Genomic DNA, 17,884 nt, shown 5'->3' on the forward strand with positions numbered 1-17,884 from the left:
GGGGACCCGGGGGCCTAGGATGCAGCCCAGGAGAGGAGCCAGGCTGGGCGGGGTCAGAGCCCAGGTGCCGAGGCTCAAGTGGCCCAGGTGGCCCAGGGGTCCAGCAGGCCCCAGGTAGGGACAGGGCAGCCAGGAGCATCACCACCCTGCCTATGCTGCCTGATGACGCTTTCTTTCCCTGCCACTTCAAGGACCCCAAGGGGTTGTATTGCAAAAAATGGAGGCTTCTTCCTGCACATGCACCCGGACAGCAAGTGGACGGACGGGTCTAGGAGCAGAAGACAGAGGGGTGTCCATCAAGGGAGTGTGTGCGAACCACTACCTCTCCATGAAGGAGGATGGGAGGCTGCTGACTGTAAATGTGTCACACAGGAGTGTTTCTTTTTGAATGATGGAATAAAATAACTACAATACTTACGGGTCAAGGAAATACTCCAGTTGTCCTGACCAGATCTCCTCAGAGGTCCATCCTCTGGCACCTTAGACATTCAGGCGGGCAGCAGTTTATGCGGAATGAATATGGCTGGAGGCGGCAAATGATGTACATATCCGACTTCCTGAAGGCTGAAGGACTCGTGTGCCAGTTGTCCAATATGCAGGAGGAACCTGAATTCGGACTTTATACCAGTCTATTCAAAAATTTCTCAAACTGCTGTATCTCCTACATAAAACAAACGTGCAAATTTTAAGGATCAAATTTTATCATTGAAGATTTATAGTTAAAAATCTAAAAGTTCAGACGCAAGCGTTTGGATGTTTTCAATGCAAGCTGTGCCTCCTGGATGTCCTGAGATACCAAAATTATTTTACTACTGTACTCTTAAGATGCTTTTGAAATACTGAATATTTCTTTTGCTGGTTGCTAGTTGGAGGCTTAGTCACTTGTTTGTTTTTAGGGTCATATCTTTTTAACCTCTTCCTTCTCTGTTTCCCAAACAGTCAAAACAGGTTGAAAGAGCAAATGCCTCTGTGACCATTCAGTTATGTTCTCTAATAATTCTGCAGTGAAATTCCACTGTAGGAAGTTTTCACATTTCTTTTATTTCTTGAGATAAGATATCAAAGAACTTGGTTTCAGTCCTTTAATGCCAAAAGGCAATAGTGCTTTCATCAGTAGTTTTCAAAAGTCTAAGGCTACAGGGGGTGGGGGTGTAGCTCAGTGGTAGAGTGCTTGAGAGGCACTGGGTTCTTTCCTCTGCACCAATGCATAAAAAAATAATAAATAAAATGAAGGTATTGGTTCCATTTATACCATAAATAAATAAATAAATGGTTAGGGATATATAAAATGCCAAGTGTGGTGCTACACACCAGTGAACAGCAACTGGGGAGGCTGAGGCAGAAGGATCCCATGTTTGAGACCAGTCTCAAAAGCTTAGTGAGATTCTGTCTCAAAATAAAAAGAACTGGGGTATGTGGCATGATGGTAAAACACCCCTGTGTTCCATCCCCAGTACTAAATACACAGATAAACTACATTAAAAATTTTATGACACATTTAGGGTTTTCATTTTCTATTAGATTAGTTTTTCAATTAAATGCAAAATTTCTGTGGCATGATTTTTATTACCATTAGCATATTTTTTGGTTTGTCTCCTGAACATCCAGGAAGACCACCTAAATGGGTTTCACCCAGTTTTGTGATGCTGTGTCATTGTCTCTGGAAGCATCCATGAGAAGCCCTCAGAAAAAGCTGCCTTCTCTGACTACTTTTCTGGGAAACTTCACTGGCCACAGACAGGCTGTTGTTCAAATACCTTTAAGTGCCTTCACTATTGTTTGTCAAAGAGTAAGTGACTTTGCCTTCTTAGTAACCCTTCTGGTAAAAACAGCAAGACAGAGAAGAATGGGCCCACCCTGTGTGCTCTGGTTCTTCTCTATCTCTACAGTCCTATGAATGTGCTATAGTTTTTTCTCTGAGAAGCAGCTCTGGAAAGAGGCATAGGAAGAGTACATTGTTTTAAAATTTAAGACACTTATCTGCTATTTTTCCATTACATGCTGACTTCCCATATTGAGATTTACCCATAGTCTCAACATGACTAGTTTTACATTTTAAAACTGAAACCATTGGCAGTGTGACTCAGTGTTAGAGCAGTCACTTGACTGGCATGTGTGAGACCCTGGATTCAGTACTCAGCACTTCAGGGAGAGGAATGTGGAGGTGGTGGGTTATGACTGAAGGCATAGAAGAACAAGCTAGGTTAAAAGAAACGTTCCTAGGTAAGAAAAATAACTTTAATCTGTATATAATATATATTTGTTATTAAAGTTATTATTAAAGATGGTGGAACTGGTCTTAATATTTTAGATAATGCCCCCAACTCTTGTTCATATGTGTACTTTTATTCTTTAAATGCTCTGAAAAATACCCTGGGGACTCATCTAGCACCTAGTAGCTCTAATGAGAAGCTGGGTTCTGAGTTCATGAGTTTAGGCTGTCTGTAGGTCCTGGAAGAACAAGGCAGGGTTTTGGGCTGACTATTCTGCCTGAAGTCAGAGCTGCCTGGATAGTTCTGACTCACAGCAGTACATCACAGTGCAGGATAGTTCTGACTCAGAGCAGTACATCACTGACCAAGCCTGAAAATGGAAGGGGAAACAAGTGCTTCTGTATCTGGACTTTAGGAGACCCCTTCCACCTCAAGATGAAAATCTCTTCCTCAAGGATTTTTTTCAAGTTTTTTTTTTTTAAGTTATACATGGACACAATATCTTTATTTTGTTTATTTATTTTTATGTGGTGCTGAGGATCGAACCCACAGCCTCACACATGCTAGGCAAGTGCACTGCCACTGAGCCACAACCTCAGCCCCTCCTCAAGGATTTTTCAAAAGAAATTTAAAGTGGTAGTATACATTCTATAATATATGCAGCATTTCTACATGTGATAAACACATTCATGAATAAGTAGTGCATTTGAACATTATTTACTACATTGTTTCTAAGAACATGTGTTCCAAGTCTTAGACAACCCACTTGATATATAATCCTTTTTGACTTGGCAACTTTTTATATATGTCTATTTTAAAAGTTATATAGGAGAAATACCTTTTAAGCTTTGATTACTTTGAACAGGATCACTGTTAAAGTATTTTCAGTCTTATTAAAGGTAAATAAATTTTTAAAAAATTTGTGAATTGAGAAAATAAGACAAGATTCTCACTTCAGATTAATCATAAGAAATAACCACTATCTCTTGAGGTTTTCCTAATTAGGTTATGGCATAGCTACATTATTTGAATAGAGAAGGTGAAAGCAAGTTCTAAATGAGTTTAGCAAAAATTGTCAAATCAATAAAAATGTTTTTATCAAACTAAAACAAACATGGTAAGAAAAATAATTTGTCTAATCTATTAATAATCATGCTTTATATTTTCATATTATTAAAAATATAATAATTTTATGCCCTGTTCATTTATTGAAATATTTAAATCATGAAAAGTCATAGAAAGTCATTTCTGGATGCTAATAATATTGATTATATAATCCATTTTGATAATATCTAGATCATCTTATAGATATAAACAAGAGGATAAAATCAAATATGCATATAAAATAATTTTATAACAGTAATATGCAACATAAATCTACTAAATATTTAATATTTGATGATATTCTTATGGTAACTATGAACAACAAAAGTGTCTTGCTGAATTTCAGAAGACTATTAGAAAGAATATTATCAGAGGGTTCATGAGTATAAGTAAATGTGGTTCCTCTGGTCAGAATATATAATATGTATTAGATTCACAAATTTCTGCTAAAGTGAGATTTTGTTTCCTTATCTAAAGAGTCTCACATTTTCAGAATTATTTTTGAAGTTAAAAAATCCTTTTATTATTTCTATGTTTCTTTGTCCATCATGTGGTTCATTCATTTCTGTAACAATTCTCTTTTCTACATCCTCACTAAATTCTGTGAATTGGGATGAAAGAAAAAGATGTCTGAACTAGAGAAAGAAATGCATGCTATTTTAACTCATTGCAGAAAACTCATTGAGACTTGTATTTCTTTTCAAATAAGTGGGACATTAAGGAACATAAATCATAAAGTATCTTTGCAAGAAACAAATGGATATATGTTAAGCAAAAATTCATATTCATTATTCCATGAACCTATGTGCAATCAAGTTCAGGTAATTTATTTTTAGATAAAAAATAAGAAAACTCTGTATTTGGAATAATAACATTAGAGAAAGGACACTCAAAAATAAACCAATGAAGGCAATTTGCCCTTTGAAATATAGATAGTAGGATGAGCTCTACCTTGCAGATTTTCTCAGGGAAATGTAGCGAGCAAATGTAAGAATTTCAAAGAAAAGGAAGCTCATACAGTTCTTTGTGAGAATTAGACAAACTGAGATCCTAAAATAGAGACGCTTTTACTTCCTGAATTCAATTCAATTAAGTTTATTTGGGCAAATATTTATTGAGTTCATGTTATTTGTCTGTCAATATTTAATACCTTAAAATCATAATCTTTGGGATGTATGGGGTCTTAGCAGTCAAGTAATTCAAGATTCTTCCCAAAGAATGATTCACAGTACGGATTTTTATTATGAAGTGATATATCTTGAGTATTCTCATTAACAGTTGTCAAGAACCAGAGTCCAGTTATGGCTGGTTACCCATGCTCCACAATTTTTGCATTTCAAAGTGAATGTCCTCAGAGTTTTTCTTGACTACCTGCTGAGCAGTTTACCTCTAGAAATGCATTAGCCTAACTGGATAGCCTTACTTCTTGAGAGACTGACTGCCTTTCCTTCTTCCACTTCCACAAGCAAACTTGGACTCTCCCTTGCCTACTGTTACTTCTTCCTAAATATTCACCATGGAGCTCTCTCTCAATCCTTCCAGAACAGGGTCTGGAGTCACACTTCTCTTAGATGACTGAGCTTTTGCATCACCTTCTCATTATTGTCTGTGGATATAGGAGGGGATTTTTACCTCACTCTGCCTATCTGAGGACATTCCTGAATTCTACCATAAGGTCATCAAGGACTTGATGCTTTAGATGGATCCCTCCACTGTAAGGAGCTGACAGCTGGAAAATAATATAATGAGTACACTTCTCCAAGCAGGCATGTTGGTCTTGTGTACTTCTGCAGCAGAACCTCTGAAAAGACTTCTTTAGAACCTTCTGGATGCAGAGATGTAGATGCTTAAGTTTCCTTTGCAGTAGATGTTTGCCCTGTATTGTGCTTGCCCTATAAGCAAGTAATATGCAACATAAATCTACTAAATATTGTGCTTGCCCTATAAGCAATGCCAGATCCTTGGGTACTCACCAGAAAGAGGAGATAATCTTGAAATAAACAAAGGATCATCAGATACATTTATGTTGTGTATACAATTTGGTCATTAAACATGAGATGAGGTCTAAAAGGGCTTGTAGAAAATGAATCTGTGTTGAAAGTTGGTGAAGCAGGCTCAGTTAAAAGAATTTTATTACAACATATCTTTACCATTTTTAGCCATTAATAAAGCAGAAGTCACCATTACTTTGCCAACAATAAACATAGATTTCTAAAATCTAATCAGAAAATTAAACAAAAAGAAGGAAGATTAAAATATTAGCTAGCAATATCATCTTTTAATTATTTAAATAATAATAGTAGAAACAAAAGCAAATTTGCCATGAAAAAATGGCTCATTTCATTAATACAGATTTGTGATTACTCTATAATTTGTATAAAAAGATTTACTGAGAGAAGTAGTAATATAAATGGATATTTGGGGGCTGTGATTGTGGCTCAGTGGTAGAGAACTTGCCTAGCACATATGATACACAGGGTTCGATCCTCAGCACTACATAAAAATAAATAAATAAAATGTTATTAAATTTTTATTTTAATTTGTTAAAAATGTATATTTGTATATATACAAAATGTATATTTGTAAATGTCTAGAAAAAATGTGGTACATCATAGCATGGAATACAACTTAGTAACAAAGGAATGGACTACTGGTAACTGGGATGAAATAAGGACATTCTGTTAAAAAGTGAGAGAAGCCAATCTCAAAAGGTCATAGAGTTTATGATTCCATTTATTTGGCATTCCCAAAATAACCAAATTATGGGGATGGGAAGAATTTCATGCCTTTCATGAATTAGGTTTCATGGACAAGAGAAGTGGTTCTAACTATAAAGAGATTAAGAATTAAAAAAAAAAAAACTCTCATAAAGAAATTCTGCACCATAAAGGGGCAAATAGTCTTGATTTTTTTCTTCCAAAATAATGTTACTGTTTGCTCTTTTATTAATATAAAAATTAATACATGATCACTGAAAAAGTAATATACTTAAGAAATAGAGAAGGAAGTATAGAATAAGCATAACCCCACCACCAAGAAATTATAATTTCTTCTAGTATTTGTTGTTGTGGTGGTTTTGTTTTGTAGTACTGGGGGTTGAACCCAGGGGCTGTTACCAAAGAGCTACACCCTAAACCACCATTCCCCCATTTTATAATTTGAGACAGGTTCTCACTATTGCCCAGGCTGGCTTTGAAATTCTGCCTCAGTCTCCGAAGAAGCTAGGTAGATTTTTGTTTATACAACTCATATGCACACACATACACATGCACATAAATTTACACTGACATTAATTTATGTTTTTTTTCCTTTAAATGTGCCATGAATATTATTGTATATAAGCACAGAGCTACAGTGAACATTACAAAGATTACAAAGTATGACAAAATTGTATGAGTGAACCACCATTTAATCAATGATAAATATCAGTTTCTGATAAGATGCATTAAAATTTTCTATAATAATTATAAATTTGTCAACTTGGTCTTATAACTTTTTTATTGCCAAATATCCTTTTAAACATTAATTAAAATCATGATTTCCTTTGTCTTCTTGAAGTCTATTTCTTTTATAACTATGAAGTATCTCACTTCATCCTCATTAATGATTTAAATTTTCTTTTGGAGTATGGTTTTAGCAGTTTCTACAAATATTTGGAAATGCGATATTTTGTACAATTATATGAACATTTTAATTTTTCTTGCAATTTTTTAAACCCTAAAACTCTTTAGTATAGGTTATTTTGTTTCCAGATATGTGGGGTTTATATAACCTTTCTTTTGTTCTGGCAATTTTATCACATTGGCCACAGAACATAGTTTATATGACATTTATTAATGCAACATAATATTAATTCTCTTATGGTCCAGCATAGGAAAAATCTTTCAAAAAATTTCACATAAAAATTAAAACAAAAGTTGCTTATGGAGTTTTATATGTCTACTAGGTTGTTCATGTTACTTGTATTTTTCAGATCTTCTTAATCATTGCTTGCTTTATGTTTTCTCAATTTAGCTGCTTTAAGAAGTTTGTAGTAAATAATCCTACTACAATTATTGATAATTATTGATATACCCATTCAGGTCCAGCATTTGCATATATGTTCCTGGATATATCATGTTGGGTAGGTTGTCCTCTTAAACCCATTCTACAGTGAAAACATCCTGAAAATCCCTTTAATACCCTTCCTACCAAACGACTTAGCAGTACAGTTCCTGTTGGGTATCAGTTGTGATGGCAGGCTATTCCCTGCTACAGTCCTGGGCATCACATCACAGTATGGTACCACAAAATACTAACTAGTGAAAAGATCAAAATTCAAAACTGCAACTATGGATTCTACTGACAGTGAATTATCTTCATACCATCATAAAGTAAAAAAGTCAAGTTTTACAAGCACCTTCTGTATATTTTATCAGGTTATATTTTTGATACATATGTTATTAAAATATTCTTGCTCTTCAATTACTTTTATAAGAACTGCTTATTTTCTAAAATCTGTTTTTTATTTTCAAAAAATGGTGCCTTTGGGGACTTGACAATGTGATATCACCTTGCTGTCAGTTAAAAGTCAAGAAGTGTACCTGGGTGGGACCATCTGGTAATTTCTTTGGGATTCCCAATACTGTAGTGAAAAAGAGGCACAATGTTCCTCACCTGTCAGAGATGACCCACTCTGTCCCTTTTCTCTTCTCCCCTACTAATAAACTCTGAAAAAAGTGATGATGTCAGTCTCTTTATTATTCTAAAACTACAGATTTCAGAGAAGAAATTGCCACATAATCTGCTTTCTCTCCTCTCTGACTTCTGGTTCTAAAACTTGGTTGCTCTTCTCATGGTCATCATCTATTTAAGAGCTTTGGGAATTATTTTTGGGTACATCTTTGTGCAGTTTATCTTTGAGTATCTTTGTAGTGCAACTTTGGTGATCATAAATTCTTTTAGCTTATCCCTGTCATGTAAAGCTTTTCTTTCAACATAAACTTTGAAAGAGGTTTGCTGGATTAAGAAATCTTGACTGACAAAATTTTTCTTTAAGAGCTTTCTTTGAATATCTCATTGTGGGCCTTGCTCTTCTTTAAGATCTGAGTTCAGAAGCCAGGAGGGAGCCTTTGTGGCTTGCTCTTAAATGAGACCTGATGGTTTTCTCTTGCAACTTTAAATGCTCTTTCCTTCTTTTCTAAGTTATGTATTTTGATTATCATGTGTAAAGAAAGAAAAAGTTGAAACTGAGAGAAAATTTTTTTAAAAAGAGAAAGAAAAAAGGAAGAAAAGCTTATATATATTTATAGCTACATGTATTTTGTCTTCTTTCATTTTTGTAAATTAAGAAAAAAGACAAAAGTTTCCAACCCACACTAGGTGAAATTGGAGAAGAGAAAAAAGCAGACCATACAGCAAATATCTTTCTGACACCTGCAGCTTTCAAAACCACTAAGAACACTCATTGAAATTAATTGTATGAAAATTTATATTAAATTATGCAATGAATATTAAATAATCTGATTTATGTTAAATTTTATTTAAATTAAATTAATTTCTTTACATCTTATTAAATTAATTTAAATAAAATTTAATAAATTTTTAAATATAAATTGTTATAATTTAATGTAAATTAATTTTATTAAATTAAAAACAATACTAATTAAATTTTAAGTGCCACATCAAAAAATAAATTTAAATTAAATGTAATAAAAATTCATTTATATTTAAATTAAAATATAATTTATATTTAAAAATTGATTTCATATTAAAGTTTATTAAATTAATTTTAATAAAGAATGTCCTTTAATGGTTCTAAAACTATGGGTTTCAGAGAAGCAATTGCCACATAATCTGCTTTCTCTCTTCTCCGACTTCGCCCAACTCAAGCTGGAAACTCTTGATTCATCTTTTATCTTAATTTACAAAAATAAAAATAGATTAATTTTATATACTCTTTTTGTTAACCCAGAGAAGCGTTTAGATAAACAGTCCAGATTTTAATGATACATTCTTATAAATTATCTTTTCATTGGAAATGTTTGATGTAATAAGTCTTTTGGTTTGACTCAAACTTAACAGGTAGAAAATATTTTCCTTATGGACATATTTAACACATAGAAAATTGAATTTAACCTGAAGTGACTTTTTAGACAATTGAAAATAGTTAAATGGATAGGTTCATAGTATTTTGATTAAAAGAATCCACTAAATTTTTTTATTTGGGCCCTCCAACTGTAATTTTCTTTTAGTAGTTGTACAATGTTTTCTTTGATAAAGAATTCACAACTTCTTGCTACATCATATTTTGTTTTAATATACTCTAACTTTGGAGATATATCTTTATCATATGGGTTGGATTTGTCTTCTCTTCTGTCATTTAAATGTATCATTTTTATTTTAATACAATTAAATTTAACAAATATTATAAAAAAGAGGTTTAGCTGTATAGTTCACTGATACTGCTCTGATTCACAATCAAAGTATTTAAGAATTGAATACTGCATACGATTACCTCATAACATCAGAACAAATTTTAATAAACCAAAAGTGCTACAGCAAACAAAGAATCAAACAACAATTTTAAGTGCTACATCAAAAAACAAACAAAAAAAACAACAAAAAAAAATAAAACAAAAAAACTTGGTAGCTCTATATATCAGGTTTTTCTTCTTTACCTTTTTTCTACAAATATATGACTTTTTTCCAAAAGGAAAAAGTACCTTGTGTTTATGGATTCTGTAAAGTTCTAAATTATCTCTGGCTTGATAATTATCTATTGCCTTAAAATGTCCTTTAGTATAACTCTGGGGCTGTTCTCAAGGGGCATTCTAGCATGAAGAGCTCCTCTCTCCATGTCTTTCTGTTGGATAATTTGAGTGAGTTTCTCAACCTCCTCTTTAGACAGCTGATCTATCTGTTTGGTTAAAGACATATTCTTTGAATTCTGAAATTTAATCTCAAGTACTCGTTCTTTGACTCTTTTCACAAAATTTTCCATTTTGGCTTTACATATGGCATGGTTTTCACTCCCATTTTCTGTATTAAGGCATTTCACTTTTGTTTCCTGAAAACTATCAGCATTCTCTGTTTGAATGTCCTGTCTCTCTTCATGCCCCTGGGCTTTTATTTGTTCAATGGTTTTCTGCAAATTCTGAATTTCCTTGTCTTTTTGAAAAAGCAGTTGGGTATGTGCAACCTTCATCTGCTCATACCTGTATTTAAATTTATCCATTTCCTCCTTCTGCTCCTGTAGTGACTGAAGTAGTTGCATGTGACTCTGGTTTTGATCTTCAATGACCTTTTGATGATGTGTAACTTCCTCTTCCAGATGATTCTTGATGATATTCAGTTGAGATACCTCAGATTCTAGTTCTGTGATACTATCAAGGGTTTTAGGTTCAGCCACAGCTACAACTGGATTCTGCTGTTCCCTAATTCTTTCCAATTCTTCTTGCAGATGAATGTTTTCTTCTTTCATGGAGCTGAGACTTCTGTCTTTTGCCTCTATGGTCTGCCTTAAAGTTTCATTTTGTTTTAAGGCCTGAGAACACTTATCTAAATCCTTTTGCAGTGCTGAATTTTCTTGTTTGAGTTGGTCAATAAAAACTTCTTTCTCATTTATAAGTTGCATCAATTGCTTCTGTTCTTCTAAACGAGATGCCAACATTTCCTTAGTTTCTTTTTGATCAGTAGCCATTTCCTCAATATTCTTTTTGAGTCCTGCTATTTCAAAGTCTTTCTCTTGACTGAGTTGCACTACATGCTCCTGTTCCAGCTGTAAGGCAGAGGTATTCCAATTACATACATTTGAGAGTTCCTGAATAGTCTGCCTGTAACTGTTTGCTTCTTCCAACAGTCTCTTCTTGGCCTGACACAGTTCTACTTGTATCTGTTCTTTCTCTCTTTTCAGCGTCTCCATAATAGTGTCTTTTTCTAGAGAAATTTTGTTGTTACCAGCAATACATTCTTCCAACTGATGCCTTACATCTTCACATGCTGAAATCAACTTGTCATTTTCCGTTTTGAAATCAAGAGCAACGTTTTTTAAATTTTCATTGAGCTGTTCTACTTCAGCAAGATTTTGCTTCAAGTTTGTAATTTCGACTTCCCTTTCTTTAAGCAAGTCATCCTTAAAATTTCTGTTAGAGTCTTCGTTATCAGCATGTCTTAACTTGTTCCGAACTCGACATAATTCCTCCTCCTTTTGGCTAATGTGTTCCTTAAGTTCCAGGTTTTCCTGCTGGATGTTTAAACTACTTTTTTGTGACTGACTTAGCTGACCTACTAAATCTTTGACTTTATCTTCAAGCTTCTGCTTGGTTAAATGCAAATCACGGAGGCTCAGTGCACTCTCAGTTAACTTTTCTTTCTGTGCATGCAACTCTTTAGTTATGTCTATATTATCCTCCTCAAGTTGATGAACTCTCTCTTTTTCATCCTCTAGATCTTGTTTCAACTTCTTGATTAGACCATCTCCTTCATTTTGCTGTTTTGATAGCTTGTCTATTATCAAATTGATGTGCTTTGTATCTTCCTGGTGCTCATTGTCCAGTTCTTCTTACTGAGCTATGAGCATTTCCTTTTCATTAATTTTCTCATTCAGTTCTTGCTCCTTAGCCTCCAAGTTCAGTGTTAACTCATGTATTTGTACATTTAAATTCATGTCTTTTGAAGACTTACTTTTAATGACTTCACATTCCCAGCTAAGTTTGGAAAGTGATATCTGAAGTTCTTCCTTTTCTTGACTCAATAATGACTTCTCTTTTTCTAAAACTTGGACATGCATTTGAAGTTTCAGATTGTCTTCAGCAAGACTGGTATCCTGCCTTAAACTACTCACTTTCATTCTTTCATTATGAGCATCAGACAGGGCTTGTTGTAGTCCGAACACTTCTCCCACTGATGAACTCTGTGGAGGAATTGTTCCCTTTTCTCCCACAGGATCACTCTCCTCCATCACAGAAGGCTGCAATTTACTGCATTCCAGTTTTAAGTTTTCACACTCTTCAAATATTTGTTTCTTTTCCACACTGAGCTGTTCTTTTTCTCCCTTCAGGACATCTCTGTCATGTTCTGCAGAAGATAATTTTTTCTTTATGTCTTTGATTGTATCCTCAAGTTCTTTGATTCTTTTTATGGACTCTAGTTTTTCACTTTGTAGAACCTGAATCATGTTTTGCATCTCCCAGACATGAGACTCATCAGTTACTGTAACTCTTGAGTCACCTTGGTGTAACAGCTTTTCAAGTTCTGCAATCCGTCTTTCATAGTTATTTGACTCCTGTTGATGCTGGTGATTTAACTCCGCCAATTTTTGTTGATGTGCATTCTGCAAAACGGACATTTCATGTTGGTGATGATCCATGTCCTGACTTCGGTTTTGTTCCAGGACCTTAATAGTATGTTGTAGGTTGCAGATTTCACTGAGTCCATAACCGAATGAACAAGGTGCTTTGGTTGCTGGTACACCACCCACTCCTGAAGGTACTGATTGAGCAGCTGAATGCAGGCTCAGCAACTGCTTCTGTACTTCCATCTGGCTTGCTTGAAGATGGCTGATTTCTCCCTGTTTCTGTTGCAGCTGATTTTGGTAACTTGTAGACTGAAGGTTTATTTTAAACTGTGATGCTTCATCATTTTTTTCCAGATCAGTACAATACTTTTTAAGTGTTGTATTCTCAGAGGTCAACCTTGATTCCGTGGCTTCAATTTTCTTTCTCCAACAACGAAGTGAACCGGCTTCCACAGCTTTGGAGACCTCCACAGGCATATCTATAGTGCAGCTGGAGACTTGGCTAGTGGGGGAAGCCAAGCTGCCTCCCACCTGACCCAAGGACTGGCCCAAGCTGAAGCCTAGGCCTCTAAACCACGAAGACATTGCTAGAGCTTCAAGAGCCCTCAGCTCTGCTCCAAAAACCACTCTATTATGGCCATCCACCTTCCAGCTGAATGTCCTGGAGCGTTGCTGGGGTCAATTATGACCAAAGCATTCAGAATTCCGGGCAGCACAGGGTTCCTGTCACCCTTGGTGCTCTGCCTTAAACAGAGGCCTGGCCTGGGCTTTGACCAGGAACTTGCCACCAGGGGCTCAATCACCCCTGCGGGGCCTCTGCTCCCTCCCTGGACTTTCAGTCCTCTGGTTGGGTGAATTCTCCCTCAGAGTTAGTGACTTCCCCAGCTTTGTGGACTGCTCCTGCCACCTCCATGCTGGCCACCAGAACAGCCCCATGTGAGAGCCTTTATCCTGTCTTGGAGGTCTGAAGTTGAAGTTCTGTCCTCAAGGACTCAAGTTATTTTTTCTATGCAATCTAATCTGTTAGTGATAGTTTCCAGTGGAATTTTATTATATATATATATATATATATATATATATATATATATATATATATATATATATATATGACACTGGAATACATTACAATTCTTATCACACATTTAGAGCACAATTTTTCACATATCTGGTTTTATACAACGTTTTTGCACACCAATTCATGTCTTCATACATGTACTTTGTATAATAATAATCATAACATTCCACCACCATTTCTAACCCCATGCCCCCTCCCTTCCCCTCCCACCCCTCTGGCCAATCTAGAGTTCCTCTATTCCTCCCATACTCCCTCTCCCTATCCCACTGTGAATCAGCCTCCTTATATCAAAGAAAACATTTGGCATTTGGTTTTTTGGGATTGGCTAACTTCACTAAGCATTATCTTCTCTAACTCCATCCTATTACCTGCAAATGCCATGATTTTATTCTCCTTTATTGCTGAGTAATATTCCATTGTGTATATATGCCACATTTTTTTAATCCATTCATCTATTGTAGGGCATCTAGGTTGGTTCCACAGTTGAGCTACTGTGAAGTATGATTTGTATCTTTCATTTCCAGGAGTTATGACTGGTTTCTTTTCAATATTTTTGTTTCTGTATTGAAGTGATTTTGATCTCCAATATTAGCTTTCTTTATTCATTGCTTAGATCTTCTTTTAGTTTAACATTTTAATAATCATTTTTTATAATCTTTGTCTGATATTTCATCTACTATTACAGAGCATTCCCTTTCTTTGTCCTACACTACCCTATTCTGTCTTCTTTACACAAAAAGTATTGACTCTGACTTCTGGCTGAGAGCATGATGAAAAGCGGAGACCAGGCAGCTGACCCAGGCCCTCTGGGCCCCTCACTCCCCAAGCCAGAGGATGAGCTCGGGGGCCATTTGGACAAGCCCCAGTCTCTGCCTGGCAGACACCTGGATATCCCAATAGGACTGCCCATTGGCTCACCCAGGATGAGAAGGACCAAGCCCCTGCCTCTGGCCACACCTGGATGACCTGATGGTGGCAGCGGCATCGATCCTGGATCAATCCAGTCTGTCCCAGCCAAAGCCACTGTAGAGGATGTGGAGCCTTTGGGCTTGGTGTGGTGAGAAGAATGGCATATCTGGTACTTATTAGGAAGACTTTTTACATGGACTCCAAGTGAAATGGGGGCCACTAGAAATGCTGTGAGCAGAGAAAGAACAATCTAACTTGGTCTAACTGGTCCATTGTTCTAAGAATCCATGGAAAGAGGATTTAAAAAGAGACAAGGAGGGCTGGGGATGTGGCTCAAGCAGTACCACGCTCGCCTGGCATGCGCGGGGTGTTGGGTTCCATCCTCAGCACCTCATAAAATAAAATAAAGATGTTGTGTCCACTGAAAACTGAAAAATAAATATTAAAAAATATTCTCTCTCTCTGTCTCTCTCTCTCCATCTCTCTCTCTTTCCCCCTCCCTCTCTCTTTTCTCCCTTTCTTAAGAAAAAATAGAAATTGAGAAGGAGACCCACTTGCAGACTATATAGAGAAACAAATAAAACAGACAAGGCTGGAGGGTCACAAAAGGTGGGAGGAAACCCAGGGAGATAAGTAACATCCTGAAAAGTCAGGTGAAAAAATGTGCTAGAGGAGGTTTCCATGGGGTCCAATATTGCTAATAGGGTAAGTAAGAATGTATGGAAGAAATTGTTTCTAAATATTTGTAAGTGAAAACTGGAAGAAAAGTTGGCAAAAACAATTTTGGAGGAAAGGCTGGAGGGAAAATACTGGAGTTCAAACACGAATGGAGGGCTGGGGATGTAGCACAATGGTAGAGGGCTTGCCTATTATGCTGAAAGTCCTGGGCTCTATTCCTGGAATTACAGTAAACAAGTAATAAAAAAATAAATAAACAAGGGTAAAAGGAATGTAGCTCAGTAAGTATAGATACCTCTTTCTATAACCTCCTAGCTAAGTGGCATAGTTGGGTATGAACTAATGTTTTTTTAAGTTAACTGCATTTAAGTTAAGAAGCACTTGGAAAAATCAGTCAAGGATGGAGAATTCGTGCTTTGGGGGAGGAAAAATAGTACTCTAGTGTGAAAGATCCTGTCTAGGGAAACAGCCCACACAGAGAAGGGGAAAAGGAGCCCAAGGACAATATTGATTCCAGCTCCCCTTAGCAGAGCCAGAACAATTCTTTCTTCTGGGTCCTGTTAAAAGAAAAACTTTAGACAAATTAATAGCATTTATTTGAGTAATTGATGATTCATAAATTGAGCAGCAGTTGGAACCAAAAGTGATTCCAACAATGCCACACAGCAGGATGAGTGACCATAGAGATTTGATTTGCTGCAGGTATAGTATCTGCCTTATTTGGGCATGATGGGATGAGTTGGCAGCCTATGATTGGCTGAAACTGAATTCTTTGTGATTGGCTAAAACCTATCTGTTACAACAAAATAGACTTCTGAAAATTAAGTTGCAGCTCATTAAGTAGGAACTCAAAATTCAGACATCCTCAAACCTAGGACTCACTGAGCTCCCAACTCTCAGCACCAGAGAATGCAGCCCTGTGGGAAAGATCTCCAGGCCTCAGACAGCCTCCAAGCATTCGGTTCCATCAAACCTGCGGCCACTTCCAGGAAGGTCTCCTGGGAGCACGGGCCTCAGTAAGGACCCAGCTTATCCTCAGAGCACAGCCCCACGTAGTCAACATCTCCAGGGATGACATCATTAACTATCCCAAAAGATAACAGGGAATTCTATAATATGCACTGTGCAGGGCTACATCCCAAAGAGGGTGATGACTCCAGAATCAGTGTGGAGAGTGACCCAGTTAGACCTCCAGCATTTCATAGGTGCTAGCCTCTGATGCTCCCCATCTTATCCAAAAGCAACTACCTGTGGGGCCAGTTAAAGCCTTTATTCAAAAAGGAACAATAAAAAAAAACCAGTTCCTGAGCCTGGGGACCCTCCCTGCTACTAGAGCTTAGTGTGAAATGGGCACAGGACTCCTGGGAGGACAGCCCCTCCTATCCACAATCACTTCAGACTCAGATCCTTCCTATTAAGGCTAAGAGGATCCATGTGTTCTTTTTTTATTACATAATTGATTAATATATTTTGTGATACAGTTTTAACCCTTTGCTTTTTAATAGTGAGGAGGCTTTTTTTTACACAATACCTTTATTTTTATTTATTTATTGTTTTATGTGGTGCTGAGGATCAAACCCAGTTCCTCGAACGTGCTAGGCCAACGCTCTACCACTAGAGCCACTACCTCACTCCCCATAATGTTCTTAATACTTGGAACTGAAATTGCTCCCCTTCCAGAAAAAGAAAAAAGAACTGAGTTATAGAAAGACATGCTCACCTTCAGACACAAGGCAGGATGGCTAGGAGTGTCCCGAGTCACAGTGACCCCATTCTCTCACCCACACCAACACAGGAGGAGCAAGAAGGAGTTATACTGGACTCTGGCTGAGGAGAAGCTGGGAACATCCCACAAAGGAACAGCCCTCTCCATTTTCTTTTCTAGATGCTGTCTGTCCCCCTGGGCACTCGTGCCCCTCAGGCAGTCTGGAGCCTTTACTCTGTTCCCCTGGACAGTATCAAGATGAACCTGGACAGAGCGTCTGCAAGACCTGCCCCCCTGGAAAGTGAGAGCTGCCATCTGGTCTGGGGCCCCTCTTCTCTGTCCATTAACATCTGGCTATTCTCAAGTTCTCTGAAGGCAAAAGGGGCTAATACACATGACAGGTACCCTCATGGATAGTGACTGATCATCATGGGCAACCCAGATTGCAACTGCCTGACAGGCCCAGTGCCATCAATACCCCAAAGCCAATGCAGGACCCTAGAAGGTTGCAGGTTCATGCAAAAGACTCAAAAAATGAAGCCTTCTGTCTGTTATCTATTTTCTCTGCCTTCTCATGGACCTGTGAGAGTTTTGCTTCTGTCCAAATACCCAGGTCCCAGAAGCTTACTTTCCCTGGGGAAACCTCACTTTCCAGAAAGCCTGGGGATGTGTATGGCACCAATTCCTTTATGCCTAACCACCTACCCACTGTGTCCACAGGTTCTGTCTCTTTGGGATCCAGGAGCAAGGAGCCAGGATCATGAGGCCAGTGGATTGTCCTGATGGCTACTACTGCCCTCTGGGTACCCAGAGTCCCACCCAATACCCATGTCCCAGAGGCACCTTCAGAGAGAGGCCTGGGGCACGCAATGCCAGGGACTGCAGGCCCTGTCCTGCAGGACAATTCTGTGCTGATTCAGGTG

General features: G+C 37.1%; 1 pseudogene; it reads right to left on the reverse strand.

The window, feature by feature from the left end:
• Window positions 1-10,074: 10,074 nt before the first annotated feature.
• LOC143642380 (thyroid receptor-interacting protein 11 pseudogene) lies at window positions 10,075-13,179 on the reverse strand (annotated as a pseudogene).
• Window positions 13,180-17,884: the final 4,705 nt, after the last annotated feature.

The sequence above is a fragment of the Callospermophilus lateralis genome, chromosome 12, assembly GCF_048772815.1.
Source record: "Callospermophilus lateralis isolate mCalLat2 chromosome 12, mCalLat2.hap1, whole genome shotgun sequence".
In the NCBI taxonomy this organism is placed as follows: Eukaryota; Metazoa; Chordata; class Mammalia; order Rodentia; family Sciuridae; genus Callospermophilus; species Callospermophilus lateralis.